Genomic DNA, 12,616 nt, shown 5'->3' on the forward strand with positions numbered 1-12,616 from the left:
ACTTGAAATGTGCAGATGAAAATAAAGTTACTATAATATCATTTTTCTTTTAGTTACATACAACCAACCATTATTAAAACCACGTGTAAGACACTCTATCAGAGGTAGGGTATGGGGGGCGGGTGGTGGGGGAAGTATGAGTCCATCTGTCCACTGGGAAAATTTCCATCCTTCCCTTTATCTACTTTCAAAAAAGTTCTTTCAAGCAGTGTTTACTTTAATTCTAAGCTAATAAAGTAAAAATAGCGTTGCTTTTGTAATAAATTAATAAAAATACGCCTACAGATGTACATATATACATATAATATGGATCTGACAGAAAACGACAATATAAATCCTAGTCTAATGGTTTAATAATTCAACATTTTTAAACCAGTAAGGTCGTTAAGATTGGCCATCAGTATCCGTGAAGGTGGGGAAACTTCCTGGAATCTATAAAAAGTAGTTTAGAGTTCAAATCAAGCCAACATACAAAGCTCTGTTTCCAAAGTACTTTAAAGATTTTGTTATAAAAATATTTTTTCCAAATTAACTTTGGGGAAAAAGATTTGACAACAGTTTGAATTCACTGTACCTCCTGAGCAAATTAAAAGGTCACGGTGTGTATGAGTTCAAGAATGTGGACCTGTTGTTCACTATGCAGCAGTGAAATATGATGGGGGAAAATGAAACTTAACACGTAACGGGTTTATGCAAAAGCCAATCAATGGTGACACTGTAATAGATACAGTTCACGACCATTTATGGCACAGTTAAAATATTATGTCTGATATAGTGCTATCATAAAACATGCTTTTTAAAATAAAATATAATCACCCTTTCACATCAAATGAAAGTCTATATGAAAGACATGACACTCTCCTAAATATCCAATTGACAGTGAACACACTCATATATCAGCCAACATACTGCAGCTTTATTTTTTCTTCTAGAGAAATGAAAATTAGGAAGGACAAAAATAGCGCAAGACAGTCCCAGTCAAAAAATAAATTTCAAACTTCATTTCCATCAGTGGCTTGGATACTGTGACTGAAAGAGTTGACTTTTCTCCTAATTCACTGTGAGCCTGCAATACCCTAGAGAATATTATATATCCTGCAGGCATTAAATATTACTGTACATGTAGAACTCATACCTACAAGGTAAATACCAAGGTGCAAGTTTCCACACAGCTCCAAAGAAAATGGCACAGCACCCAGTAAATGTGACAGAGATTGCTAACTGTCCTCCAATATTTTTCCATAGTAATTCTTAGCTGGGCACAGAGTAAAGATATTTCCCAGGTTCCCTTGTAGCTATGCTTAGTAGCTGTGACTGAGGAGAATGCAGATGAAAATTCTGAGGTAGCTTTCTGGAAACTTTTAAGAGATTTCAGGTGTGTGCCTTTGGCTCTTCTTCACCTGTTTTGCTGCTTGGAAATGTGGACATGACCATCTTTGACCATGAGGACAAGGGCCGAAACTTAGAGATGGCAGAGTGGTGAGCTGGAGGGAGCGTGGGTCCCTGAAGAGTTCATGGACCAGAAGCATGACACTGGCCCTAGACTGCAAGCTGATGGGCCTTTATGTGAGAGAAGAATATACATCTATTTTGTTTAAGTCGCTGGGCTTTTTCTTACTCACAGAAGAACCCGATCCCACTGAGATTTTTCCTATTGCTCCCAAACTGACACCAGGACCCACAGCCAACAACAAAAGGAGCTCTAGACAGCTGCTGACATTTGGGGCCAGGTCTTATTCTCTCTTCCCACCTGGTTGTTAATAGTCAGCAGAACTGGTCCAACCATAAAGGATACAAAGAGGCACTAGGAAAAGGCAGGTGAGTGGGAGGGGATCATTTGGCCGTCAGCCTTGTGAGGAATACGGTATTTCCTGTGAGTGGGGCAGCTCTAAGAAAACAGCTGACAGAGATGGGGAGTACCTATACGAAAGGGAGACACATTTCGTCCCCTGGCAGTAGGTTTGCTGAGAATTGAACCTATAGGTCCCCACCGAAAAGAAATCTTTTTTTTTGTTTTGTTTTGTTTTGTTTTGTTTTGTTTTGCGGTACGCGGGCCTCTCACTGTTGTGGCCTCTCCCGTTGCGGAGCACAGGCTCCGGACGCGCAGGCTCAGCGGCCATGGCTCACGGGACCAGCCGCTCCACGGCATGTGGGATCTTCCCGGACCGGGGCACAAACCCGTGTCCCCTGCATCGGCAGGCGGACTCCCAACCCCTGCGCCACCAGGGAAGCCCCGAAAAGAAATCTTGACCGAGTCCGATGTATGTCCCTAGCCATTTGGAAGCAGATGAAAATATAGAGACTGAGTTTGGAGATATCTGAGAGCTTGCTGAAGGAGCGCTAGGCACACAGTATCCCTGAAAACAAAAAAGGATGAAGGAAGATGCTCACGTAGATCCCCATGGCCCTTGGAGGGAATGAAAAAGTGTCTCAGCAGAAGGCAAGGGGCTACTCAGGCCAAGCAAAGTGACACCTACCAACAGCAGGGCCAGGGGCATGCACCACTGGTAAAGCCCGAAGGAAACATGGCTGCCCTTCAGGAACAGAGGGAACTGGGAGAAACTAAACACTGCTTCAAGAAAATCATGAACAATAATCACAGATGGAGTATAAACCTTAGAAATTGTGAATCACTATGTTGTACACCTGTAACTTACATAATATTGCACAGCAACTATACTTCAATAAAGAAAAAAGAAGAAAAAAAAAGATGAACATCATCTCTGTGGAAGCCAGCAATGGATGAAACCAGGCTAAGGGTGGCACCCTCCCCTTCCCTAGTCCGCCTCTCAGGCTTCCAACATCAGAGGAGTAACTAGGGCATGAAACAGAGGTAGAGTGTGGAGGAAGCTGTCTCAGAAGCAGATCAAGCTCCTACCCCACTAACCACAAATATTCAAAGGTGCTGGCGTGAGAGGATAACAAAAAGAAATCACCGTATACCCTCCTTCCCCTACGTGTCTTGAACCAAAACAACTGGCTGGCAATGGGGGGACATGAGCTTGGGAGTTTTACGGTGAACTGGACTAGATTTTTTAAAGCTAAAGGTAACTAGAAAACTATGGGATTTGCCAAAGATATAAAGAAACATGAACGGGAGATTTGACACAGCATGGGGGAAAGTGGTGACTAGAGAAATAGTCATTCCATGTTTACCCCCCCACTGCACTGAGATTGTACCCTCCAAACAGATAAAAATATGTAAAAACTATAGGAGACTACTGTTTGAGGACACAATTTCAAATTAAACAAAAATTAATAATATATAGGTAAAAAGCCTTAAGAAAGAATCATACTTTACACAATCAATCCCTCATAAAAACAAGTTTGATATGGCTCCTCAGTTATTTATTTTCTTCTTGGACATAAAAACATTAGAGTTCATAAAATTGTGAATTTCAAAAAAAGAAATGTGTGGGGCTTCCCTGGTGGCGCAGTGGTCGAAAGTCCGCCTGCCGATGCAGGGGACACGGGTTCGTGCCCTGGTCTGGGAAGATCCCACATGCCGCGGAGCGGCTGGGCCTGTGAGCCATGGCCACTGAGCCTGCGCGTCCGGAGCCTGTGCTCCGCAACGGGAGAGGCCACAACAGTGAGAGGCCCGCGTGCCGCAAAAAAAAAAAAAAAAAAAAAAAAAGAAATGTGTGAATGACATTTTAAAATTCATCCTTCTAAATCGAAAAATGCTTCCTATGATTCAAAGCATCAGCAGAAGCCAGGAATCTTAGAACTCTAGGCTAAAACAATTAGGGAATAAAACTCCATTACATTCTATAAAGCACAAATCTTCAGGATTGATGGGTGAAATGTTTCTGCTACAACAAAGCACTGTTTCTACAAATATGGCCCTAAAATTTTCAATATACAATGTCATGGGCCTTGATTTTGATGAAAGATAATTTTAGAAGATTACAAAAGTCATCTCCTATGTTGATTTTAAAATTTATTGTTTATGAATCATATCAGTTTGCTATCTTTCATACTCTAAAATGTAAGCAACTAATCTTGATTTTTTATACTGTTGCAGCACTTGCTCTGGATTTAAAACACCATCAACCACAGCAAATTGACATTTCGTTTCTTTCTCATGGACTTACAAAAATTATTCCACTGAAAGATGGGTCAGAAATTTCAATATATGTAAATTAAATAATGTGGCTTCCTTTGAAATTTGAAAATCTATATTTTTATTTTAAAATAAGTTCCCTAGTTTGATTTGTAATCATATAAACCCAGATGAGATGCTATAATTGTGCATTCTGATAATGATTTTGCCTGTCTAGTAGAGATTTCTTCTTCTTGAAAGGAGAGATACAAATCACTTCAACTATTCAGATAACTTACAAAATAAAGAATTCAAAGCTACTCAATTTGTGATGTTTTGTTTAAATGGCAAATCTTGACTTGATTTGAATAAATAATCCCATTCCTTAAAAAAAAAGAAAAGAAATAAAGAAAAATGCTATAAGCTTTAAAATAATTTACATGAAAAGCTATGTATGCGAATTTTTTTCATGCCCATCTGAAAACATGAGGGGGCCATTCAAATGAAAATTTAAATTTCCTTCCCCCTACCTCCAAAAAAAGTTGAATCAAACTGTTTCCTGCAGGGCTGAGAAATTCCCTGATGTTGTAGGACTACTAAATATTTTACTAATCTCATCAGGGAACTGGTTAACTGCTTGTCTGTTAGATGTTTTTAACGGTCACCCCCCGTGGGACAAAAATGAAGAGGGTGTGAAAAAGATCCATGTTCAAAGAAAGCTGCTCATTAGATCATTAAGGAAAGATAAAGGCCTGTACATTCACATGTGAGAACACAATCACTGTATCAAGAAAACATGCTTGATTAGCACACCTCAGGTTCACGGGTTTACTCCAAAGCAGCAGGCAGAGATCACACTGTAGCTACTGCATAGAAGCCCTGCAAGGAGGGGTAAAGACAGCAAGGAGCTAAAGGGCAACAGTTCAGTACCAGATCTTACGATACTCAAAACATGCTTGATTCTTGCAGGGCCTGCACACTAGCTATACAAAAGACCTAAATCTTTATTAACATGAAAATCAGCATATTCTTGGCAAAGCACTAAAACAATACTGCTTGACAAATATTACACTAGTTAAGTAGGGTAAACCGGTATTAAACATTTCTTAACTACTTTTTTAGATGACTTGAGAACATGTAAACCATCTTACTTATTTGGGTTAACTACAGGCAACAGTACAAATCTATGTTATTATCTATTTATAATTATCGAATTCATTTTAAAGTAATAAATAAAAATAAAAAAATAAAAGGCGTTTCTCCATGAAAAGCACTTAGAACAATGCCTGGCTTATGGTTAGCACTAAAATAAATATTAGTCTTATTATTAGAATAACACATCCCATGATAATACAATAAAAGATATGACATGATGTATAATTATGAAGAATAATATTACATTAGGATAATGTCTGTCACTGACTTTCCCTAAAGCTTCTTTCCCCAATCCTTTTCATAACTAAAGGCAAGTCCTTTGTAACTAAAATGTAAACATATATTTAACAAGTTCAGTCATGTATTGAGTGTTTTAACTGTATGAGTAATCTGTTTTACTCTGCATGCAATATGCTTGTCACATTAATGCCTCGAAAGGGACAAGTGAATGAATGAAATCACATTATACAGACTGAGACTCAACTTGTAATTATCTTTTCTCTCTTTTGGAAATTCTATGCTCAGGAAAAGCTTTGAAAATTACATGCCTATATTTGGTGTACAAAATCTACCAGTGATGTACTGATTTATTTCTAGTGTAAGTCACAGATAAAAACTAACAAATGCAACAACAGATGTGCTGTCAGGATTGTTAAGGAAGATAACTGCATTCTTTTGTTTTGTTTTGTTTTGTTTGCGGTACGCGGGCCTCTCACTGCTGTGGCCCTTCCCGTTGCGGAGCACAGGCTCCGGACGCGCAGGCTCAGCGGCCATGGCTCACGGGCCCAGCCGCTCCGCGGCATGTGGGATCCTCCCGGACCGGGCCACGAACCCATGTCCCCTGCATTGGCAGGCGGACTCACAACCACTGCGCCACCAGGGAGGCCCCTGCATTCTTACTTTAAGTGATGAGTTTGTGCATGACACAGATCCTAAATTTTTGTTCACTGCTTTTCTGTTTCCATTGACTATGCCAGTGAAGGTCTAATGAGGCAGCTAATTAAGATGTAAATTATATATATACACACACACAAATATAGTTATTTTAGTTTTACACTTCCCTCAAAAGAAAACACTAGGTGATTTTTAAGTCGATTACACATCTACCAGAAAAAGAGCCTCCTTCTTTTATATAGTATGTACTCATGCTTTGATATACTCACACACATCCATTTACAAGCTGCATTAAAATCTACAGGCTTGGGACTTCCTTGGTGGTCCAGTGGTTAAGAATCCACCTTCTAAGGCAGGGGACATGGGTTTGATCCCTGATTGGGGAAATAAGATCCTACATGCCACGGGGCAACTAAGCCCACGCCCTGCAACTACTGAGCACACAAGCGAGTCACAACTACAGAGTCCATGTGCTCTGGAGCCGGCACACCACAACTAGAGAGAAGCCCGTGCACTGCAACGAAAGATCCCTCACGCCGCACTGAAGATCCCACGTGCCACAACTAAGACCCGACACACCCAAAACTAAAATAAATAAATAAATATTTTTTTAAAAAAATTATTAAAATCTACAGGCTTTGCAAATAAATAACTTTTTTTTTCCTGTTGGAATGTGTTTTTGTAACATCTTTATTGGAGTATAATTGCTTTACAATGGTGTGTTAGTTTCTGCTTTATTACAAAGTGAATCAGTTATACATATACATATATCCCCATATCTCCTCCTTCTTGTGTCTCCCTCCCAACCTCCCTACCCACCCCTCTAGGTGGTCACAAAGCACCAAGCTGATCTCCCTGTGCTATGCAGCTGCTTCCCACTAGCTATCTATTTTATATTTCGTAGTGTATATATGTCCATGTCACTCTCTCAGTTCGTCCCAGCTTACCCTTCCCCCACCCCGTGTCCTCAAGTCCATTCTCTAGTAGGTCTGCGTCTTTATTCCTGTCCTGCCCCTAGGTTTTTCAGAACTGTATTTTTTTTTTAGATTCCATATACATATGTGTTAGCATACGTCATTTGTTTTTCTCTTTCTGACTTACTTCACTCTGTATGACAGGCTTTAGGTCCATCCACCTCGCTACAAGTAACTCAATCAATTTCGTTCCTTTTTATGGCTGAGTAATATTCCATTGTATATATGTGCCACATCTTCTTTATCTATTCATCTGTTGATGGACACTTGGGTTGCTTCCATGTCCTGGCTTTTGTAAATAGAGCTGCAGTGAACATTGTGGGGTGGTACATGACTCTTTTTGAATTATGGTTTTCTCAGGGTATATGCCCACTAGTGGGACTGCTGGGTCGTATGGTAGTCCTATTTTTAGTTTTTTAAGGAACCTCCATACTGTTCTCCATAGTGGCTGTATCAATTTACATTCCACCAACAGTGCAAGAGGGTTCCCTTTTCTCCACACCCTCTCCAGCATTTATTGTTTGTAGATTTTTTGATGATGGCCATTCTAACTGGTATGAGGTGATACCTGATTGTAGTTTTGATTTGCATTTCTCTAATGATTAATGATGTTCAGCATTTTTTCATGTGTTTGTTGGCCATCTGTATACCTTCTTTGGAGAAATGTCTATTCAGGTCTTCTGCCTAAAGAAGTTGTTTGTTTGTTTTGATACTGAGCTGCTTGTAAATTTTGGAGATTAATCCTTTGCAGTTGCTTCATTTGCAAATATTTTCTCCCATTCTGAGGGTTGCCTTTTCATCTTGTTTTTATTTTCCTTTGCTGTGCAAAAGCTTTTAAGAGAAATAACTTTTTAACAAGGAAATCTTTTTCCAAGGTCAAAGGAAAATTACAGTTATACAGGCACTCAGTATACCACCAAAGTCAAACATGAAAAATCTTCTCCCAAGAAGGCCAAACAATTCTACTACTTTTCATGTATTAAAATTCTGCTGTATTTACTATCACTTCAAAAAGTGGGTATCAAAGACCTTACAAATCTTTTCATTACATACTGGTTTAGTTCATAATGGCATTTAATTTTTTTTACACAAATATTGGAATATATTCTTCCTACTCAGGAATTATAGCTTTTAGAAACATACTATATTTGTTTTTAAAATATAATGAAATTCATGATGAAAAGACCATTTATGACTTCTGCTTCCAAACAAGATGGAATAGATTTACTTTTCCCTATTCTTTCTGCTAAGCATAAGTAAAATCTCTTGATATATACATAAAACAAACATAAGAGGACTCAGAAAGGTACAGAGAAAGAGGAAGACCCGGTAGGGATTTCAGGACCCAAGGAACAACACAGTGGTGAATTCCTGGTTTTTCTTTTTGTCTTATTTATCCTGGACTGGGTGCTAGAATAGTTAGCACCCTGGAAATGTCAGTGGGTATAGGAAAAGAAGCCGCAAGAAAGCCTGCTCTCTCTAACCAAAGGGCCAGAAAACGAATAACGTAAGCAAGAGAGAAAATGTTTAGACAATGATGGCCCTCCTCCAGTCAAACACCATTAAAAAGTGGCACACCCCCGCATCCTCAGCCCCATCAGCAAACGTCAACTGGGGAGCCTAGACTTCCACTCTTGCCAGACTGGAATGAGGTAACCCAATTCGCCTACTAAGGTGATGACACGACACAGAAGGCTGAATGAGGAGTCAAGACTTTCATACCTGCTGGATTCCCAGGCTTTCCAACTTTATCTGGTAATGTTGGGCACCCTACCCCTTCTCACTGGAGTGGTATCAGGGGGGCATGGTGGAGGGTCAGGACTTCCACACCATCCATCCGTGACAAGTCCCCTTCCTCGCACCAGGCTGTCAACAGAGGCTAAGTGGGGAAAATGAACTTCTACCCATACCTGGTAGTAAAAAGACAGCACTCCAATACCCAACTTGGCATACTGCCAGAGGAGGCTTACTGAAACAGAAGATTTAAATAAGATACAGAGATTTATTATACCCATAATGTCCAGGATTCAACAAAAAATCATTCATTATATCAAGAATCAGAATAATCTCAACTTGAATAAGAAAAGACAATCATGAGATGCCAACACCAAGACAGCATATTTGTTAAACTTATCTGACAAGTGTTTTAAAGCAGCTATCATAAAAATGCTTCAAAAAGCAATGACAGGGGCTCCCCTGGTGGCGCAGTGGTTGAGAGTCTGCCCTCCGATGCAGGGAACACAGGTTCGCGCCCCGGTCCGGGAAGATCCCACACGCCGCGGAGTGGCTAGGCCTGTGAGCCATGGCCGCTGAGCCTGCGCGTCTGGAGCCTGTGCTCCGCAATGGGAGAGGCCACAACAGTGAGAGGCCCGCATAATGCAAAAAAAAAAAAAAAAAAAAAGCAATGACACACTTACCTGAAACAAATGAAAAAAATGTATAATCTCACCAAAGAAATAGAGATATAAGAAGAACAAAATAGAAGTTTTATAACCTAAAAACCAAAATTAACTCAATGGATGGGCTTAACAACAGAAGGGAGAGAACAGAGGAAAGAATCAGTGAACTTGAAGATAGAAAAATAGAAATTCCTCAATCTGGACAACAGAGAAAACAGACTGAGAAAAAATGAATAAAGCCTCAAAAACATGTGGGACCACAGCAAAAGATCTCATATTTGTGTCATCAGAGTCCCAGAAGGAGAAAAGATAGTGATTGTAGCTAAAAAAGAATTTGAAGAAATAATGGCTGAAAATTTACCAAATTTACCAAATACATTTACCAAATTTACCAAAAAATTTACCAAATACATCTACAGCTTCAAGAAGCTGAACAAACTCCAAATGTGATAAACACAGAGAAACCCATGCCAAGACACATCATAATCAAACTTTTAAAACTTAAACTGCTATCCTGGAAGCAGTGACCTATAGAGGTAAAACAATTCGACAGTAATTTCTCAACAGAAACCATGGAGGCCAGAGGAATTGGAACAACATTTTTTAAGTACTAAAAAAACTGTCAACCCATCATTTTATATCCAGCAAATATATCCTTAAACAATGAAAGGGAATCTAAAACATTCTCAAATGAATGGAAACTGAGAGTATGTTACCAGCATACCTACCCTAAAAGAATGGCTAAAGTAAGTTTTTGAAACAGAAGCGAAATGATAAAAGCAGGAATCTTGGAACTCCATTGGGAAGAAAGAAAGAACTGAAAGGGGTAAAAATGCTGGTAAACACAATAGACTTTCTTTTCTTGAATTTTCTAGGTTATGTTTGATATTTGAAGCTAAAATTATAACACTGTCTGATGTGGTTCTTATATATGTAGAGGAAATATTTAGGACAATTATAAACTGAGCATATAAGGCACTGAGAAGGGCACATCACTTCTGTGATATTCTTACCAAAATGCATGACCTCAATCAAATAATGAGAAAATATCAGGAAAACCCAAATTCAAGAACAGTCTACAAAATAAGTAACCAATATTATTCAAAATTGTCAAAATCATGAAAGACTAAAGAACTGTTATTGATTGGAAGAGACTTAAGAAGCATCACAACTAAATGCAGTGTGGGATCTTAGACTGGATCCTGGACCAGAAAAATGGCATTAGTAGGAAAACTGACAAAATCTGAATGAGAGCTGTAGATTGGTTAATAGTATTATGTCATCATTAATTCCCTAGTACTGACAAATTTATGTTATGGTTATATAATTGTTAACATCAAACTCTGTAGTATTTTTCTGCTTTTCTCTAAATTTTTTATTATTTATTAAAGGCCATTTATAGTAGAAGAGAAAACCTTTAGTGCTTCAGAATAAAGGAGACTTGAAAGAAGCCAAGAGGCTATTAGAGGAGATAATAAACAAATTTTTCTATGCATATCAGAATTTTATACTAAAAGAATCTTCAAACACAAGAGAAGGGAATCAGTGGAGACTAAATTATCTCTTAATTAGAAAAATTAAGTCACTGAGCAATGTGGTACTTTCTATCTCTGATATGGGAAGTAAAAACGTTGCAGAAAAAATTTTTCCAAGCATAAAAGCCTAGAAAATTATAATATCCAAAGCATCATGAAAAAGAGAAGTTAAAGGTTCCTCTTTAAGTTAGAGTTTTAGGGAGAAAAAATGTGTAATATAGGCCTATGCCTGGGAAGCCTACCAATGGGGACCAAGAACCTTGAACTGAGAAATATCAATAAATGCTACTGATCTGCAAAAGGTAAGAGGAAATAAGTTGCTGCTTAAACTGCAAATCCAAACTGGTAGCAAACACCACCTATGACAGATTATTTTTTAGCTATTTCTATTTTAACCCTAGGAAAGTACTGGTATTACCAACTCAATGCCCCCCCCCACCCCACATTCACTTTATTATAGAAAGTTTCCACTGAAACTCTTCTAAAAGGGAGCAGTAACCACCTAAAAGCCAACTCTGTTAGGTTCTTCTTTGACAGAGAACTTATGGAAAACCAAGAGAGGTTACTATCCCAGAAGCCAAAAGAAGAGAAAGTTCAGTATGAGACAAAGTTTGGAGTCTGAGTCCATCCAGGTTAAGGGCCTCAGAAAACTCAAAGTATGCAGAGGAATGTAACAGAACCCAGTCTCTATAATGTACCATTAACAACAGTCAAGATGCAATCCAAAATTACTTGATCTAGAATAAATAGGAAAACCTGACACACAATCAAGTGAAAAGGCAATTAATTAATTAAGACTGAATCCAATATATCTGATGTTGAAATGAACATAAAAGGTGTTTAAAGAACCTATTATAACTATTTTCAAGGATGTAAAGGAAAATATGTCTAAAATAAATGAATGAATAGGTAATATCAGCAGAGAAACAGAAACTAAAAAGAACCATAGGGAAAGTCTAGAAATGAAAATACAATACCCAAAGTAAGAAAAAAAAAATCACTGGATGAAAGATATAGAACTTATAGATACACAGAAACAATACCATCTGAAATTCAGAAAAAATTTTAATGAATAAAGCCTCAGGATTCTCTGGGACAGTATAAAAAATGCATGTAAATGGAGGGAGAGAAGAGAGAAAAGGTAGCAAAAAATTTATTTGAAGAAAATATGGCCAAAAATTTCCCAAATTTGCTGAAAGCAATAAATATATCAATTTAAGAAAGCAATAAATATGCAGTGAGTTCAACAGTGGCCCCCAAAAGATATGTTCAAGTCCTAATTTCTAGTACCTTTAAATATGACCTTATTTGAAATAGGATATTTGCAGATATAATTAAGTTGAGATCATCCTGGATTTAGAGTGGGCCCTAAATCCAATGACAAGTATCCTTGTAGCTTTCCCATATTTTGAATTATTTGCTTAGGACAGATGTCAAGATGGCCAGTTAGTAATTAAGTGATTAATTAATTAATGGGTATATTCAGTGGTATTTAAGAACAACTGGTTGTGTTCCAGTTTCTGGTAATTGAAGTATAAATTCACCAGACAAAGCCTCTTGCAGATAACAATACACGATGTCGACAAAATAAAATATTTGAAGACAGTGGAATGTGAT

The 12,616-nt window shown here is 38.2% G+C and overlaps 1 protein-coding gene across 13 annotated transcripts in view; it reads right to left on the reverse strand.

Moving 5' to 3' along the window:
• Window positions 1–12,616, reverse strand: part of STAU2 (staufen double-stranded RNA binding protein 2) — a 302,828-nt gene that overhangs the window by 106,502 nt on the left and 183,710 nt on the right. The window lies entirely within an intron of this gene.

Source organism: Globicephala melas, chromosome 17 (assembly GCF_963455315.2).
Source record: "Globicephala melas chromosome 17, mGloMel1.2, whole genome shotgun sequence".
NCBI lineage: Eukaryota > Metazoa > Chordata > Mammalia > Artiodactyla > Delphinidae > Globicephala > Globicephala melas.